General features: G+C 35.5%; 1 long non-coding RNA gene across 1 annotated transcript in view; it reads right to left on the reverse strand.

Annotated features, from left to right (window-relative positions):
* Nucleotides 1-5,039: 5,039 nt before the first annotated feature.
* The window catches only part of LOC123384891, a 214,519-nt gene continuing 199,764 nt past the window's right edge, over nucleotides 5,040-19,794 (reverse strand). The window contains exon 5 of the long non-coding RNA XR_006596607.1: nucleotides 5,040-6,442. This is a non-coding gene — a long non-coding RNA (uncharacterized LOC123384891). The remainder of the gene's footprint in view (nucleotides 6,443-19,794) is intronic.

Here is a 19,794-nt window from a genome sequence, read left to right on the forward strand (position 1 = left end):
TTTCTCTTCTTCTGCTGGGTTTGGGGTGTCTTTGCTGCTCTGCTTCTAGTTCCTTTAGGTGTGCTGTTAGATTTTGTATTTGGGATTTTTCTTGTTTCTTGAGATAGGCCTGGATTGCAATGTATTTTCCTCTCAGGACTGCCTTCACTGCATCCCAAAGCGTTTGGATTGTTTTATTTTCATTTTCGTTTGTTTCCATATATTTTTTCATTTCTTCTCTAATTGCCTGGTTGACCCATTCATTCGTTAGTAGGGTGTTCTTTAACCTCCACACTTTTGGAGGATTTCCAGACGTTTTCCTGTGGTTGATTTCAAGCTTCATAGCATTGTGGTCCGAAAGTATGCATGGTGTGATCTCAATTCTTGTATACTTATGAAGGGCTGTTTTGTGACTGAGTATGTGACCTATCTTGGAGAATGTTCCATGTACACTCGAGAAGAAAGTATATTCTGTTGCTTTGGGATGTAGAGTTCTAAATATATCTGTCAAGTCCATCTGATCCAATGTATCATTCAGGGCCCTTGTTTCTTTATTAACCATATATCTAGATGATGTATCCATTATTGTAAGTGGGGTATTAAAGTCCCCTGCAATGACTACATTCTTGTCAATAAGGTTGCTTATGTTTGTAATAGTTTTATATATTTGGGGGCTCCCGTATTTGGCACATAGACATTTATAATTGTTAGTTCTTCTTGATGGATAGACCCTGTAATTATTATATAATGCCCTTCTTCATCTCTTGTTACAGCCTTTAATTTAAAGTCTAGTTCATCTGATATAAGTATGGCTACTCCAGCTTTCTTTTCACTTCCAGTAGCATGATAAATAGTTCTCCACCCCCTCACTTTCAATCTGAAAGTGTCCTCAGGTCTAAAATGAGTCTCTTGTAGACAGCAAATAGATGGGTCTTGTTTTTTTATCCATTCTGATACCCTATGTCTTTTGACTGGCGCATTTAGTCCATTTACATTCAGTGTTATTATAGAAAGATACGGGTTTTGAGTAATCTTGATGTCCGTAGGTTTCATGCTTGTAGCGATGTCTCTGGTACTTTGTCTCACAGGATCCCCCTTAGGATCTCTTGTAGGGTTGGTTTAGTGGTCACGAATTCCTTCAGTTTTTGTTTGTTTGGGAGACCTTTATCTCTCCTTCTATTCTAAATGACAGATTTGCTGGATAAAGGATTCTCGGCTGCATATTTTTTCTGTTCATCACATTGAAGATCTCCTGCCATTCCTTTCTGGCCTGCCAAGTTTCAGTAGAGAGATAGGTCACGAGTCTTATAGGTCTCCCTTTATATGTTAGAGCACGTTTATCCCTAGCTGCTTTCAGAATTTTCTCTTTATCCTTGTATTTTGCCAGTTTCACTATGGTATGTTGTGCAGAAGATCGATTCAAGTTACGTCTGTTGGGAGTTCTCTGTGCCTCTTGGATTTCAATGCCTTTTTCCTTCTCCAGATCAGGGAAGTTCTCAGCTATTATTTCTTCAAGTACACCTTCAGCACCTTTCCCTCTCTCTTCCTCCTCTAGAATACCAGTTATGCGTAGATTCTTTCTCTTTAGTGCATCCCTTAGTTCTCTAATTTTCCCCTCATACTCCTGAATTTTTTTATCTGTCTTTTTCTCAGCTTCTTCTTTTTCCATTATTTTATCTTCTAGTTCACCTATTCTCTCCTCTGCCTCTTCAATCGGAGCTGTGGTCATCTCCATTTTATTTTGCATCTCATTAATAGCCTTTTTTAGCTCCTCCTGGCTTTTCCTTAGTCCCTTTATCTCTGTAGCAATAGATTCTCTGCTGTCCTTTATACTGTTTTCAAGCCCAGCGATTAATTTTATGACTATTATTCTAAATTCACTTTCTGGTATATTGTTCAAATCGTTTTTGATCAGTTCGTTAGCTGTCGTTATTTCCTGGAGGTTTTTTTGAGGGGAATTCTTCCATTTCGTCATATTGGATAGTCCTTGGAGTGGTGGGAAACTGCAGGGCACTTCCCCTATGCTATCTTGAATAACTTGCTTTGGTGGGCGGGGCCACAGTCAGTCCCTGATGTCTGCCCCCAGCCCACCGCTGGGACCACCGTCAGACTGGTGTGTACCTTCTCTTCCCTTCTCCTAGGGGCAGGATTCACTGTGGGGTGGCATGGACAGTCTGGGCTACTTGCACACTGCCAGGCTTGTGGTGCTGGGCATCTGGCACAGTAGCTGGGGTGGATCGGCAAGGTGCACAGGGGCAGGAGGGGCAGGTTCAGCTCACTTATCCTTCGGTGATGTGCTTCAGGAGGGGCCCTGCTGCACTGGGAGGGAGTCAGACTGTCACCGGAGGGATGGATCCGCAGAAGCACAGAGTTGTGTATTTGCAGGGTGCAAACAAGTTCCCTGGCAGGAACTGGTTCCCTTTGGGATTTTGGCTGGGGGATGGGCGAGGGAGATGGTGCTGGCAAGCGCCTTTGTTCCCCGCCAAGCTGAGCTCTGTCATCCGGGGCTCAACAACTCTCCCTCCCGTTGTCCTCCAGCCCTCCCGTTCTCCGAGCAGAGCTGTTAGCTTATAACCTTCCAGATGTCAAGTCCCACTTACTGTCCTAACACACTCCGTCCGGCCCCTCCACTTTTGCAAGCCAGACTCGGGGGCTCTGCTTGGCTGGCAGGCCGCCCCTCCACCCCGGCTCCCTCCCTCCAGTCCGTGCAGTGCGCACCCCCTCTCTGCCCTTCCTACCCTCTTCCGTGGGCCTCTCGTCTGTGCTTGGCTCCGAAGAATCCGTTCTGCTAGTCTTCTGGTGGTTTTCTGGGTATTTAGGCAGGTGTGGGTGGAATCTAAGTGACCCACAGGAGGCAGTGAGCCCAGAGTCCTCCTACGCCGCCATCTTCCCACCTTTTTTTTTTTTTTTTAATTTTGAGAGAGAGAGAGGCACATGTTTAAGCAGTGAAAGGGCAGAGATAGGAGAGAGAGAATCTGAGGAACAGGATCTTTAATTTTTTTAAATTTCAGTTACAACTACACATGGCTAGTGTCTACCATATTTGACAGAAACAGTCATTCAAAGTTCTAGTCTGGAAAGAATCCTTTTAATCAGCACATAGTATACATCATTTCTAATTTACAGTGTTTTTCTTACCACTTATCTGTATAATCCTTATTAGGCCATAATCTCTTTGGAATAGTTTACTTCTCCCTGAGATGAAGGAATTAGACCACTTTAAGGTCCCATGTTTCCATATCTATCTCACTTGCACTGTTACCATTTTATTTAAAATACTGACATCTGCCTATACTACCTGTTATCAGATGGTTCACATAAATCATACTTTTCAACACAAATCAGACTGTAGCCTAAGGGACAAGGGAACAATCTCTCCCATCATGTGGAAGCTGAACGCTGTTAGAAGTAGTGCTTTTCTAAACCAATTGATGGAATCATAGAGGTGTAAATGTGCTCTCTCTCACTGAACCACCACCTTCTGAGAGGCTGACAGGCAATGGGTGGCAACTAGCTGTCTGACAAGACCAATTGGCAGTGGATACCTCAAGTGACACGATTATAGAAAAGAAAACAAAACAAAACAAAATCAAATTAGTGTCAATACTACGGTTCTTTCAAGCTAGAGGAGGAATTGCCTAAAGTTACCTGTTTTACAGAAGATTTAACAAAGTAGGAACACTGGTAATCTTGGCTTGCAGAGATTAGGGCAGGTTTTATTTGATCTGGCAGGATGTCTGCTTACTGAGAAAGTTTCTTGGGATTTAGTTCAATTAAATTAATAAATGCATGCTGACTCTGAATCAGATACTGTGTACTACCAGGGAACAAAGATGAATGAGATCCTATCACCATCTATAGAAGTTTTCAATCCAGTGAGGAATAAACAACCAAATAGAACAAATATTTTGAAATTTTTATTTGGCAGTCTTTTAACTTTATCAGTTTGACCATTTGCATTTGTGCTTTGTAGCACTGCTGGTTTGGGCACTTGCTCACCAGGTGCTATATGAGTGTGATGTTATTATGTTTTATCTGACAGCATAGTTTCCCCCAAGTTGGAAGATATTTACTTTAGGAACAAATGGACATTATCTATACTAGCAACCTGACTTTTTCAGGAAAAGAGTTCACTGTGTCCTTAACTACATCAATCTTCTAATCTTCAAATTCTGCTTTTTCTGTGCTACTTTTGTTCTTTCCTTCATCCATTTACAAAATATTTGGCAAGTACTGACTATTGCTAGGGTTTGATCAAGGTGCTGGTTATAGAGCAACAAACAAAGACAAAGACTTTTCTTGAAGGGGGCTTGTCTAGTCAGGGGAGATGCAGGAAACCAGGAGGACAAAATTCTATCTGTTTCAGTCCTTGCCTGTGCCTTCTGCTATTCATGGTGGCTTCAAAAGTTGTGCTCCAGTCGATTCCCATTTCTATTTTTTATGCTTTGTTATTTATCCCTTTACAGATGATTCTTTCATTTATCCATTTTATTTTTATTTTTTTAAGATTTTAGTTATGAGTAATCTCTACACCCAAAGTGGGGCTTGAACTCACAACCCCAAGATCAAGAGTTGTATGCTCTACCGACTCAGCCAGCCAGGCACCCTTCTCCATTTTTATCACTGTAGCTTTTAATTGGTGTACAGGAGTCCCTGGGGAAAGGATATAAATCGGAGACACACCTATACACAAACATACTGACTCAGTTAAAACAAGGGGGAGGCATGAAGTTTCATAAAGCTGCCCCTGGAACTTTAATCCATAGCTACCATTGTCCTTTTTGCACTGCTCTCAATGCAACTTAAGGGTCAGTGGGCATCTTCTAAATGCAAATATCTTACCTAGTTCAAGAAAATCACTAAACAATGGTATGATTTTCCACCTTACACTCGATTTTAACAAATCACAGCACAAATGCATCACTACAAATAACGTGATCAGATATGATAGGTTCAAAAGTTTTATGTTTAACAAATTCATTTAAACATGTTGAGTGCTCAACATGGGCTGTGTGATTGCCTAAAGGACTGTTAGCCAGATGCTCAGAGACACTTGAGTATGTCGTGTAACTCTTGTTCTAACTCTACAGCTCTGAGTTCAAGAACACACTTGGATGGGGTTTTATTAGCTTAGGAAGCTACAGATGACCAATGAGGAGCGTGTTCATGCCTGTGTTCTGTGCCTTCCCTCACTCACTCTCACTCTGTAGCCATATGGGCTATAGTACCTTCCCAATACTGATGACATATGCAGTGTGCTTCCAATCTTGCTATGTACCGTATGTAGTAGGTCTCTACACTTGTACATAGAAGGCTGAGTTTTCATGGCTCACATGAGAATCCTGGAGATAGGATGTGACTCTCATCCTTATATTATTTTTTCATATTATTTTTTCCCTGGAACAGATGAGGATTTCTAAGTTTTAAGAACTTTGTACCACTATCTCTTACAAAAAATGGTGCTTCTCTCTGTGACATATTCTGACTGTACTGACTTAAGAATAGTTTAGATGATTTTCTATGGAAACCATAGACCATTAGGGTAAATCTCAGTGGAAAGATACCAGGGTGATAAAGGGAGTGGAGTTGGGGAAGAACATATAATGCTTGATTGATTGAATGTATCTCCTCTGATTCAGACATTATGATATATTATGGCAAATAGAATTCTCAGTGGAGTATGAAGACTTAGCTCTTAGGGGTCTGGCTCGTTGGATTACATTAGAATTTTTGAAAAGAAAAACAATGATTGAATTTCTCTAGTTATTGTTAACTGCTCTGTAGAAGATTGAGATGGCAGGATTTGCACAAATACCATGGAGGAAACTCCTGGGTTCTGTGGATTATGCCATTAGCTCCAAACACCAACACCAGAGGCTGGCTATAACCTTAGGTAGGTGTTGGGCTGCAGTGATGAAGATGTCAAAAATGAAAAGGGAGGTTAAATATGTTTAGCATGATCTTTGTTCTGAGTGACACAGTGTAGCACAGTGCTGTGGGAATCAGAACCAAATGCTAAAACCTTTCTGATGTATGGAGTGCTGCTTTTCTCTCAGGTTTAAGAGGACATGCTCGGTAGAAACCTCTGATCTACTAGGCTGAAAGTAGTGGGAAATCTGAAATCATACTGGCTCTAAGGAAGACTTTAAGAAATAGGATTTCTAATTGAAGAAATGGTATATGTAAAACATTTGAGTATAAGAATAATAGCAAAATCTTATATAGCTCTTTATATTTATAGACACTCTACTATAAGCTTTAAGTATTTTAACTGTTTTAATGCTCATGACAGCTCTATGAAGTAGGTACTGTTAAAACGCACTTTACTAAAGAAAACGAAACACAGAAAGATTAAGTAACTTGGCAAAGTCATGCAGCTAATAAGAGGTGGAACTAGACCATGAATCCAGGATGTCTGGCTCCAGAGTCCATGCTTTTAATCACTGGAGGAGTGGAAGCTCAGCTAGATGAAGGCAAATGGCACACTGTTATTGATCTTGTTCATGCTAGTTTTTCCCACTCTATTATAAAACACAGTCAGGAAGAGTTTACATTTACTTGGCAAAAAATTCAATACACCCGTAATGTTTTACCCCCTCAATAGGTGAATTGTACTTTAATGATATCAATGTTGCATGAAGAAACATGATCTGTCATGACATATTATGATAGTCACCACCAGTATTCTAAGAAATTGTATTGATGATACAATGTACATGCCAGTAAAGAAATGACTTCTCACTTGTGAGAGTGGACTGTTCTCTATAGTTTGAATATTCTTTCACTTATTAATTTTTCCCATTTCTTTCTCTCCTTATACATAAGGCTCTGCTTGATACTACTTCTCCCATACATTTTTAGATATCAATCTTTTGAGTATTTTATTTGTTACTGGCGTTTATCTCGTTGCTTACTTTGCTGGCAACAGTTTTTCTAATAAATGGTATTTGATCTCCCTGTCTCTCAAACCAAAGAATCAGAATTTCACAATAGCAAAAGCCACCACTGATGAACATACAAAATTTTTCTGATTTTTTTTCAGCAAAACAATATTCATAGATCTTTGCAACCATTTTCTAAGAAAATGTAAATATTCTGATACAAAATGCCATAGGGACACCTGGGTGGCTTAGTTGGTTGAGTGTCCAACTTTGGCTCAGTCACGGTCTTGCAGTCCGAGAATTACAGACCCGCATCAGGCCCTGTGCTAACAGCTCAGAACGTGAGCCTGCTTTAGATTCTGCATCTCCCACTCTCTCTGCTTTTCTCCTGCTCACACTCTGTCTCACTCAAAAAATAAATAAACATTAAAAAAATGCGACACAGTTAGCCATTTTAAAAGATCAAAGGGAAAGAGAAAACTGTACAAACTTGGGTTGATTTTACGACAACTAATATAACACCAGATTGAGTAAAGGATGTTGTGAGCAATCACATTGTAAACTGGTAGCTCCTACATAAATGAACAACCTTTTCCTTTATGTTTTCTTTAATATAAGACTCTTCTATTACACTGGTATTCCCAGCGCCCCAACACCCCTCCAATTTCAGGAAAGTTAGATAAGCATGTGATTAGGAATTAATAGACTCCTCAGCATTTTGTTTTCATTAATTATTTAATTATTATTATTATTATTATTGCCTTTTGGTAAGGTCAAAAAATACACATGTTTAATTCTAAGTGGTGGATAAGGGAAAGATATGCTTAGTAACTTTTTCTTATGTGTTCTTAACAGTAATATTATTGATTTTAGTATCCTCTTTCAGAATTTTAATGTAGACTTAACCATTGAGAAGCAAATTGTTCTGAATTAAATATTTTAAAATCCCATTTATTTAAAAAAATTTTTAAATGTTTATTTATTTATTCTTCCAAGATAGAGAGAGAGAAAGCAGGGGATGGGCAGCGAGAGAGGGAGACAAAACCCCAAGAAGGCTCCGTGCTGTCAGCACAGAACTTGATGTGAGGCTCAAACCCATGAACCGTGAGATCATGACCTGAGCTGAAACCAAGATTCAGAGGCTTAACCAACTGAGCCACCCAGGCATACCTTAAAGTCCCATTTATCAATGTCAGCAAACTTCTAAGCATTTTAAATCAGGTGAAATCTCACTTCTTTGTAGTAGACTGTTTTATCCTTTTTCATATTTGGTTTCCCCCCTCTGATCTATATCATAATTTGTCACCATTTGAGTATTCCCATACCTCATGATTTTTTCTTCATTAATATTAAGTTATATTGACAAGTACTTCTGTCAGGAATGGTGAGAAAATCAGTTTATTAAAATATTTTACATAATTCTTGGTGTTCTTATATTTCTTTTAGCTATACCAGATTCTATGTTACTGCTTTTGCTGAATTTTCTGCCCCAAATTTCCTAAATAACTACTGCTTTGAATAACGTTTAGATCAAGCTTGAATAAAACTTTGAAATAATGGATTGAGATGGTTACAAAGCAGGGCAACACTTAATACTTTAATATTAAATAATAGACATCCCATTCCTAGATGAATCATAAAATTCCCAGCTTGCCAAGACCACATAGATAGAATATGCTGACCTAGTATTGACCTCTGGTGTTCTCTTTTGAGTAAAGTTCTGGTATTACAAGTAGACATAATCACACGGTAATGCAGACTTTTTTTTTTTCCAAGTGAGTTATCTCTTTCCAATAGTTTTATTTTTTTAATTTGTTTTTAAATTTTTAAAAATTGTTTATTTATTTTGAGAGAGAGAGAGAGAGAGAGAGAGAGGTATGGAGGGGCAGAAAGAGAGGGGGAGAGAGAGAGAATCCCAGAGCCTGCTTTGTACTGTCTCTGCAGAGCCTGATGTAGGGCCTGAAGTCCCCAACTGTGAGATCATGACCTGAGCTGAAACCTGATGCTTAACCAACTAAGCCACCCAGGTGCCCCAATCTTTCCAATAGTTTTAAAACATGGATGTTCTCTTCTAAATTTGTGTCCGTAATATTTCTCATACAGATTTACATCATATTTTTTTACCACTGAAATCTAGCAATGTACAGATTGAAATATTTTCATTATGTCTTTGTTTTCTGTTTCCAACTTAGCTCAGTAAAATGTTAATTTTGCAAATAATCAGCAATGAAATCTACACATTTTATTTAATCATATATTCCACATTTATTTATTGGCTCTTAACACCCATAGCACTGTGCTTGTTTTACATTCTGGGAGCATAGCAATAAATTACAGCCTCTGATTTCTCCTAGTTGACAACCTTGCTGTTGGGAAACAGAAGAGACACATTTAATAGTACGAAACAATATCCCGAATGTTATAATAACTATGTAAACAAATTCTGCCAGGGACATAGAAGGGATAGTGATTAAAGGCCTTATAATTGAATAGTACCCTGTAGATTTCTTGGCACTGTCCCATGCACTAGTTTATTTAATCCTTACAATAATTCAATGAGGTAGTTAGTGCAGATATTATTTTTAACACTTAACAAAGGGAGAAAATGTTAAGTGTCCAGAATTCTCCAATGGCAGAATCAGGTGGAATCTCTTCTGACTCATAATAAAGGATTTGTTTTTACTTTTATATTACCTATTTGTTTATCTTTCATATCTAAATTTAAACCCCCAGAATACTAACGTTATTTCAATTTTTAAAATAGTGAGTAGTGAAATATATTAACCCTTGCTACATGGGTACCTACAAATGACAGCAACAAAAAATGATCCAAGGCAACCATTCAAACCAGGCAATGTCAGAAGGCACCAAGTACATGGCATTGTAACAACTGCTTTGTGTAATTTGAGGAGAAGAAAAATATGAACATGAGATATCCAGAATTAGAAAAAATCCGTCCTGCTTGAAGTCAGCAAGTGCCTGCTTGAAGTCAAGGAGCTAAATCGGATAATCTTCTAGGACCCTGTTATTCATTTGTTCCTCCCTAGTACCTAAGTTAAGCTCTGTAAGAATGTTTGGCATCAGGTACATAAATTCTTTGGACCACTTGGGTGCTGTTTTGAACATTATACATGCACTGTAGGTGCTAATGATCCTCTCTAAGTGCCTAATTCACTCTCAGGCAGGGACTTAAGTGCATCAAACAAACTTAGACGGAAAACCTTTTAGATTAATTCTCACTAACGGAATGACAATATGTAAAAACAACAACAACAACAAAAAAGAAGAAACTAAAAGAAATATGTAACAAATAATGATGGAAATGAAAGGAGTAAATTATATTAACAAAAGTTTACAGTTTGTTAAAAAAAGTGGTGATGAAAAAGAGTAAAGGTAAATGATGTTTGAAGTAAAAAAGAGGGAATGAATATTAAAAACTTGCATTTACTTTTAAAGTTATTTTATATATATCAACCCATTTGTGAGAAAGGCATTTATAATCCATCAAAAGAAGGAAAAAGCTTTAAATAAACCATATGGAACTTTCAGAGAAACACCATAACATAAAGGATAAATATTAAACTTAATAAATTTGAAGAAACATTATATGTACCAAGGGAATGGTTTAAACAGAGACTTTGAGAAAAAGTTTTAATGCAAGTCTTTTGGAGTGAAATTTTAAAGTGAAAGGGGGTCAAAGTGCATGATAGTATTTGAAATTCAGACAGCTGGATTTGAACCCATAGATATATATATGGTATATATACGGTATATATATGGTATATATATGGTATGTATATATATATATGGTACATATATATTATATATATATGGTATATATATGATATATATATATGGTATATATATGATATATATATATATGGTATATATATGGTATATATATATATATAGGATATATATGGTATGTAGAATAGAGGATAGAATAGAATAGAGGATAAGGATGTTTTTAACTTGATCACAGATATATGCCAAGTGCCTCAGGTATGTTACAAAGGGGTTTGTGATGAGAACTCTAGATCTTTGTAAGAAATAGTTTGTTGTAAGCAAGACACATTAGGAAACATCAAATTCAGTGTTTCATTGGAACAGCCTAATGAGATTATGTTTTATTAAGTCACAAAAGAAGTGTTAAGAAAAAAGAAGCTAATTACACATAACATCACTGAAACCTACTAGTGCACAGAGTCAAGACATTTTCTTGTCGTCCTTCTGAAGCTGGTGTGTGCTACCTGCTATACTTCCTGGTTGCCCTATTGAAGCCAGTGGACGCACATGAACAACAGGGGATACCCCGTGTTTGCCTGACCCTGGTAGCCAAAGGGGCTGGCATTCTGGAGCTTCAAAGTACTATAATAATCGGAAGGACAATTCTTGGCAGATCAAACAACCAGGACACTACACAGAGACTGAAACATACCCCCAATCTTCCTGTGAAAAAGGCCTATTTACTTATCCTGGAGCTTCAGCTTGCGAAAGAGGTTCCAGGTTCTATAGGTTATGCAAGTGTTCCCAGAGAATGTAAGCAGGAAGACACCATTCTTGGGTACCTCTTTGTCTTGCTAAAACTCAATGAAATGTCCCAGAAATGGCTTATCTGAAGCCTTGATTTTTGCAACTGTTGCCCAGGGGATACTTGCGGACTGAGAGATCTGGAGGCTAGCAGAGGTTACAATTGTGGCCTCACAGGACTGTATATATTTGAGTGCTTCAAAAGCTTCTGTCTGAGGGTATGACTCCAATCAGCCTGCAACCTGATGCAAAATGAGATTGTTCCCCTTGGAACTCTGACAGGTCTTGGCACACCATCAACAATGAAGACATATCAAGAATAAATCAGGGTATTTAAACAAACAGAAAGGTTTAAGAGACACCTGTGAACTAGGGCAAAGGTTAATGAAAGCTTCATCACAAACATAAGGCTACTCCTTCAAGACTCAAGGAGGTAGCTGTTTTGTATAATACATACAAACAAACACATAAAGTCAAACAAAATGAGGAAAGAGAAAAATATGTTCCAAATGAGAGAATAAGACAAAATCTAAGGAGAAGACCTTAATGATATGAAGGTAAGCAATTTACCTCATAAAAAATTTAAAGTAATGGTCATAAGGATGCTCACCACACTCAGGAGAAGAGTAAATGAATATAGCAAGAACTTCAACAATGAGTTAGAAAATTTAAGAAAATACCAGAGTCATAGAACTGAAGAATACAAAAATTGAAATGAAAAATACATTGGAGGGGTTCAACAGCAGACTGGATGAAACAGAAGAATGGATAAGTGAGCTGGAAGACAAAGGATTTTGGAACTCATCCAGAGCAGCAAAAAGAAAATGATAATAATAATATGAAGATAATGTAAGATACCAAGAGAAAATACCAAGCTGAATAACTATTGTATTATAGGGGCCCCAGAGGAGAAGAGAGAGAGAAAGGAACAGAAAATTTATTTGAAGAAATAATAGCTTAAAAGTTTCCTAAACCACAGAGGAAAGAGATATGTAACTTTTCAAAATCTATGGAGAGTCACAAATAAAATGAACCCAAAGAGATCCACTCTAAGATACCTCATAATTAAAATGGCAAAAGTTAAAAATAAATAAATAATTTTTTAATGTTTATTTATTTTGAGAGAGAGAGAGAGAGAGAGAGAGAGAGAGCACATGTGAATGAGGGAGGGGCAGAGAGAGAGAGGGAGAGAGAGAATCCCAAGCAGACTCCATGCTGACACAAGTAGGCTCTGTGCTAACAGAGCCTGGCAAAGGGCTCAAGCTCATGAACTGTGAGATCATGACCTGAGCCAAAATCAAGAGCAAGATGCTCAAGTTACTGAGTTACCCAGGCACCCCAAAGAGACAATCTTAAAATCATCAAGAGACAGGCAACTTGTCATGTGCAAGAAAAACCCCATAAGGCTTTCAGCAGACTTTTCAGCAACAACTTTACAGGCCAGCAAGGAGTGGCATGAGATATTTAAAGTGCTGAAAGGAAAAATAAAACTGTCAAAAAAAATATTCACAATTGAAGGAGAGATAAAGAGTTTTCCAGATAAGCAAAAGCTCAAGGCATTTATCATAAGTAAATTGACTTTACAAGAAATGTTAAAGAGATCTATTCAAGCTGAAAAGAAATGGCACTATTTAAAAACCAGAAAACATATGAAAGTAAAAACATCACTTGGAAAGGTAATCATACAGTAAAGGTAGTATATATAAGCTAACATGAAGTTTAAAAGACAAAAGTAGTAAAACAGGGAATATAGTCAATAATATTGTAATAATAATGTACGGTGACAGATGGTCACTACACTTATTGTGGTAAGCACTGAGTAATGTATAGAATTGTTGAAACAATATGTTTTACGCTTGAAACTAATATAACATTATATGTTAATTATACCTTAATAAAAAAGTGGCAAAATTAACTAAAACCACAATAATTAAAGAATACATAAAATAAAAAGAAGTAAAATGTGACATCAAAAAACATAAAATGGGAGGGTAAGTAAAAATGTAAAGTTCTAGAATGTGTTTGAATGTAAGTTTTTATCAAGCTAAAATTAACTGTTATATATACAGGATATTATACATGAGCTTCATGGTAACCACAAAGCAAAAACTTATAGCAAATGCAAAAAGGAATCTAAACATAACACTAAAGAAAGACATTATACCACAGGGGAGAGAAAAAAATAAAGGACACAGAGAGTAACTACAAAAACAACCAGAGAACAATTAACAAAATGGCAATAAGTACATACCTATCAATAATTACTTTAAATATAAATGGACTAAATTCTCCAATCAAAAAGCAGAGAGTGGCTCAATGGATAAAAATCCAAGACTCATCTATATACTGCCTATCAAAGACCCACTTCAAAAGTAGCATCACATAGGGACTGAAAGAGAAGTGATAGAAGAAGGTATTTTATGAAAGTAGAAATGGAAAGAAAGCTGGCATATATATATATATATATATATACACACACACACACACACACACACATATATATATATATATATATATACTCATATAAGACAAAATATACTTTAAAACAAAAAATGTCATAAGAGGAAAATGACATAATGATAAAGGAGTCAATTCAGCAAGAAGATATAACATTTATAAATATATATGCACCCAACATATGAGCACCAAAATATATAAAGCAAATATTAAGAGACTTAATGAGAAAATTGACAGCCATGCAATAATAGTAAGGGACTTGAACTTCCCACTTACATCAATGGATAGATCACTCAGACAGAAAAATCAATAAGAAAACATTGGCCTTAAATGACACATGAGACCAGATAGACTTAATAGATATATATAGAATATTCCATCCAAAAGCAGCAAAATATACATTCTTCTCAAGTGCACATGGAATATTATCTAGGATAGATAACATGTTAGTTTATAAAACAAGTCTCAGTAAATTCAAGAATATTGATATCATATCAAGCATCTTTCCAACTACAAGGTGTGAAATTAGAAATGAATTACAAGAAAAATAGTGGGAAAAATACAGATTAAGCATGTTACTGAACAACTACTGCATGATTGAAGAAATCAAAGGAGAAATAAAAAAAATACATAGAGACAAATGGAAACAGAAATACAACATACAACAATTTATGGGATCTGGCAAAAGTGGTTCTAAGAAGGAGGTTTATAGCGATACAAGCCTACCTAAAGAAATAAGAAAAACATCAAATAAACAATCTAAATCTATACCTCAAGGAATTAGTAAAATAAAACAAAATAAAACAAATGAAGCTCAAAGGTAATAGAAGGAAGGAAATAATAAAGATTATAGAGGAAATAAATGAAATAGAAAATTAAAAAAAAAAACAGTAGAAAAGATACATGATACTAACAGCCAGTTCTTTGAAAGAATAAATAAAATCAGCAAATCTTTAACTAGACTCAACAAGAAAAAAAAATTCAAATAAGTAAAATCAGAAATGAAAGTAGGGATATTACAACTGATACCACAGAAATATGTTCGGTATTTTCTGATATAGAAAAAGGGCTATCTCTAGTATTCTGTTGTTATAGTCTGTCAGAATCTGCATTAGAGTTGAAGTGTTTTGTGCTAGTGTCACAGCATAAAATCATATTACAAGTACTTAAGGATTCAGAGTCTCTATAGAATTATCATAGTTTTATACTGGATGAAAGCCACTGCACTTGTATTTTGATTGGAAATTCCTTTAGTACCTGCTTCTTGGAAGTCAATAATATTTGCCACTGAAATTCATCCACAGAAGAAGTTACTTTGCTTTCAGTGATATTATGCACATGGAGTTCATTTCTAGTTCTTGACAGAACAGTACTTTATCAATAATACTCTTGACTTTTTAAGTGATGTGCTATAATGAACAAAAGGACTATCTTACTGCTAAAATCTAATTGCATATGCTTTAGAATTTTCTAAGGTTGTATTTTGGATGCTGTAAATGTGAATTTTTATGTTATACAATTATGAACAATTATATACTAGCAAATTGGACAACTTAGAAGAAATGGATAAATTCCTAAAAAAATACAATCTTCCAAGATTGAATCTGGAAGAAATATAAAATCTGAATAAAGTGAATACTAGTAAGGAGGTTGAGTCAGTAATAAAAACCTCCCAACAAACAAAAATCTTAGACTCAATGGCTTCACTAGTGATTTCTAGCAAACACTGAAAGAATATTTAATATCCATCTTTTTAAAACTCTTCAAAAAAATGGAGAAAAAAAGATCACTTCCAAACTCATTTTATGAGGCCAGCACTATTCTAATACCAAAACAAGACAAGGACTACAAAAAAAAAAAAAAAAAGAAAGAAAGAATTCACAGGTCAATATTCTTAATGAATATAGATGCAAAAACCCTCAACAAAATATTCTCAAATCAAATTTAGCAATAGACTGAAAGGATCATACACTATGATCAAGTGGGATTTATTCCATGGATGCAAAAATGGCTCAATGTATCCAAATCGATCATCATGATACGCTATGTTAACAAAATAAAAGATAAAAATTACACTATCATTTCAAAAGAAATGGGAAAAGCATTTGTCAAAAATCAACATCAATTTATAATAGAAACCCTCAACAAAGTGAGCATATAGGGAAGGTAACCCAATGTAATAGTCATATATGACAAACCTACAGTTAATATCATATTCAATGGTGAAGAGCTAAAAGATTTTTCTTTAGGATCAGTAACAAGACAAGGATGCCCATTCTTTCCACTTTTATTGAAAATAGTATTGAAAATCCTAGCTATAGTAATCAGAAGAGAAAAATAAATAAAAGTCATCCAAATTAGAAAGAAAAAGGCAAAACTGTCACCATTTGCAATGACACAATAATATATAGAAAATGCTAAAGACCCTAAAGCTGCAGGATACAAAACTAATATACAAAAATATGTTTTGTTTATATATATTAATAATGAACAATCAGTGAGAGAAACTGAGAAAACAATCCCACCTACAATTACATCAAAATGAATAAAATACCTAGGAATACATTTAACCAATAAGGAAAAAGTCTTTTACACTAAAAACTATAAAACACTGAAGAAAGAAATTGAAGACCCTAATAAATGGAAGGATATTCTATGCTCATGGATTGGAATAATTAATATTGTTAAAATGCCTGTATCTCCCAAAGCAATCTACAGATTCAATGCAATCCTTATCCAATATTTTAATGGCATTTTTTTTCACAGAACTAGCACAAAGAATCCTCAAGTTTGTATGAAACCACAAAAGACCCTGAATAGCCAAAACAATCTTGAGAAATAGGAACAAAGTCAGAGATATTCCCAAATATCAAACTGTAATACAAAGCTGTAGTAATCAAAAGAGTATGTCGTTGGCATAAAAACATACATAGATCAATGGAACAGAATACAGAGCCCAGAAATAAACCTAAACATGTAGAGTCAATTAATTTATGACAAAAAAGGCAATAGACAAGAGGAAAGTATAGTCTCTTCGATAAAAGGTGCTGGGAAAACTGGACAGACACATGTGGAAGACTGAAACTGGACAACTGTCTTATACCAAACACAGAAACATTAACTCAGAGTGGATTAAAGGCTTGAATGTGAGACTAAAATCGTAACAGTTCTAGAAGAAAACAAAGGCAATAAACTCCTTTCCATTAGTCTCAGCAATTTTTTTGGATCTGACTCCAAAGGCCAGGGCAACAAAAGCAAAATAAGCAAAAGGGACCTTCTCAAAAACTTCTATACAGGGAAAAAAAAAGATCAACAAAACCAAAACACAACCTACTGAATGGGACAAGTTATTTGCAAATGATATATTTGATAAGGGGTTAATATTAAATATATATAAAGAATCTATACAATTCAATCACAACAACAAAAAAATTAAAAATCTGATTAAAAAATGGGCAGAGGATCTGAATAGGCATCTTCCCAAAGAAGACACACAGATGGGTAAAAGGCACATGAAAAAATGTTCAACATCACTCATCACCAGAGAAATACAAATCAAAACCACAAGGAGATATCATCTTACACCTGTCAGAATGACTATTATGAAAAAGACAAAAAATAACAACTTTGACAAGGATATTGAGAAAAGGAAACCCTGGCACATGGTTGTTGGGAATGTAAATAGGTGCAGCCACTATGGAAAACTGTATTACAATTCCTATAAATAAATAAATAAATAAATAAATAAAACTATCATATGACCCAGCAATTCTACTTTCGGATATCTATCCAAAGAAAATAGAAAACACTAATTTCAGATGATATGTGTACTTCTAAATTCATTGCAGCATCATTTACAATAGCCAAAATATGGAAAGAGCCTAATGTCCATGACAGATAAACAGATAAGATGTGGTATATATACACACACAATGGAATACTGCACAGCCATAAAAAAAGAAAGCAATGCTGTGATTTGCAACAATATGGAAGGACCTTCCATATTATTATTAGGGTATTATGTTATATGAGATAAGTCAGAAAAGAAAGGCAAATATTGGATGATTTTAGTCATATGTGGAATCTTACAAAACAAAACAAAACAAACAAAACAAAACCCAGACTCATAGCTGAAGACAACAGATTGAGAGTTGCTAGTGGGATGGGGGTTGTAATGCAAAATGGATGAAGGGAATCAAAAAGTACAACTTTCTAGTCATAAAATGAGTAAGTCATGAGGATGTAATGTACAGTAGGGGGAATATAATTAACAACTTTTTATTAACTTTGTATGATGACATAGGGTAGTAGACTTATTGAGATAATCATGTCATAATGTATATAAAGTTAAAATCACTTTGTTTTACACCTGAAATTAATATATTGTAAATCAATTATATGTCAATAAAAAAGAAGCTAGTTATATACAAAGATTTAAATGTTAATAGCAAAAATTAAAAATAAACTGTTTATTACAAATATTTTAAGAGAAAAAATATGAAATTGGCACAATAAAATAATTATTATATGAATGTTCTGAGCTCTCAGGAAAAAAATACTGTTGATAGGATAAAATACATTAAAATTAAACTTTAAGTTAAAATACTATGTACTCTCTATAGATATTTGGTATTCATCAGGAAACAAGCATAGAGAAAAATATCCCTGTCTTTGTGAGGCTCTCAGTTTAGCAGGCAGAGAACAGCAATTAATAATACACATAATCAGTGAATGACACCTTATGATTACAAGATGATATTTTATATTACAGAAAACCGAGCAGATAAAGACACCACTAAAAAAGAGAACTAAAGGCCAATATCCCTGATAAACATAAATGCAAAATTTTTCAATAAAACACTAACAAACTGAACTTACTAATATATTTTAAAAAATAATTCACCACAATCAAGTGGAATTTATTCCTGGGCTGCAAGGTAGTTTAACATTTGCAAATCTATCAATGTGAGACATCACATTAATCAGAGGATAAGAACTAGATGCAGAAAACTCAATACCCAAAAAATGAATAATCCAATTAAAAAATGGGCAGAAAGGGGCACTTGGATGGCTCAGTAGGTTAAATGTCCAACTTCGGCTCAGGTCATGATCTCACAAACCTCACGGTTTGTAAGTTCGAGCCCCTCATTGGGCTCTGTGCTGACAGCTCAGAGCCTAGAGCCTGCTTTGTATTCTGTGTGTCTCTCTTTTCTGCCCCTCCCCTGCTCACACTCTGTCTCTCTCTCAAAAATAAATAAACATTAAAAAATCTTTAAAAAATAAAAAATAAATAAATGGGCAGAAAACATACACAGACATTTCTCCAAAAAAGGCACACAGATGGCCAACAGACACATGAAAAGATGCTCAACATCACTGATCATCAAGGAAATGCAAAGCAAAACTACAATTAGGTCACCTCCCACCTGTCAGAATGGGTCAAATAGACAACAAAAGAAACAACATGTGTTGGCAAGGGTGTGGAGAAAGAGGAACCCTTTTGTACTGTTGGTGGGAATGCATCCTGGTGTAAGCACTCTTGAAAACAGTGTGGAGATTCCTCAAAAAGTTAAAAATAGAACAATCCTATGATCCAACAATAGCACTTGGGGTATTTACCCCAAGAATACAAAAATACTAATTCAAATGGATACATTCACCTTGATGTTTATAGCAACATTATCTACAATAGCCAAATTATGGAAACAGCCCATGTGGCAATCAACTAATGAATGGATTAAGAAGTGATATATATATATAATGGAATATTACTCAGCCATAAAGAAGAATAAAATGTTGCCATTTGCAATGGCATGAGTAGAGCGAGGCAGTATTAAGCTAAGTGAAATAAGTCAGTCAGATAAATACAAATGCCATATGTTTTCACTCATATGTGGATTTAGGAAACAAAACAAATGAGTAAAGGTGGGGGGAAGGGAAAGAAGCA

Source organism: Felis catus, chromosome B1 (assembly GCF_018350175.1).
Source record: "Felis catus isolate Fca126 chromosome B1, F.catus_Fca126_mat1.0, whole genome shotgun sequence".
Taxonomy (NCBI): domain Eukaryota; kingdom Metazoa; phylum Chordata; class Mammalia; order Carnivora; family Felidae; genus Felis; species Felis catus.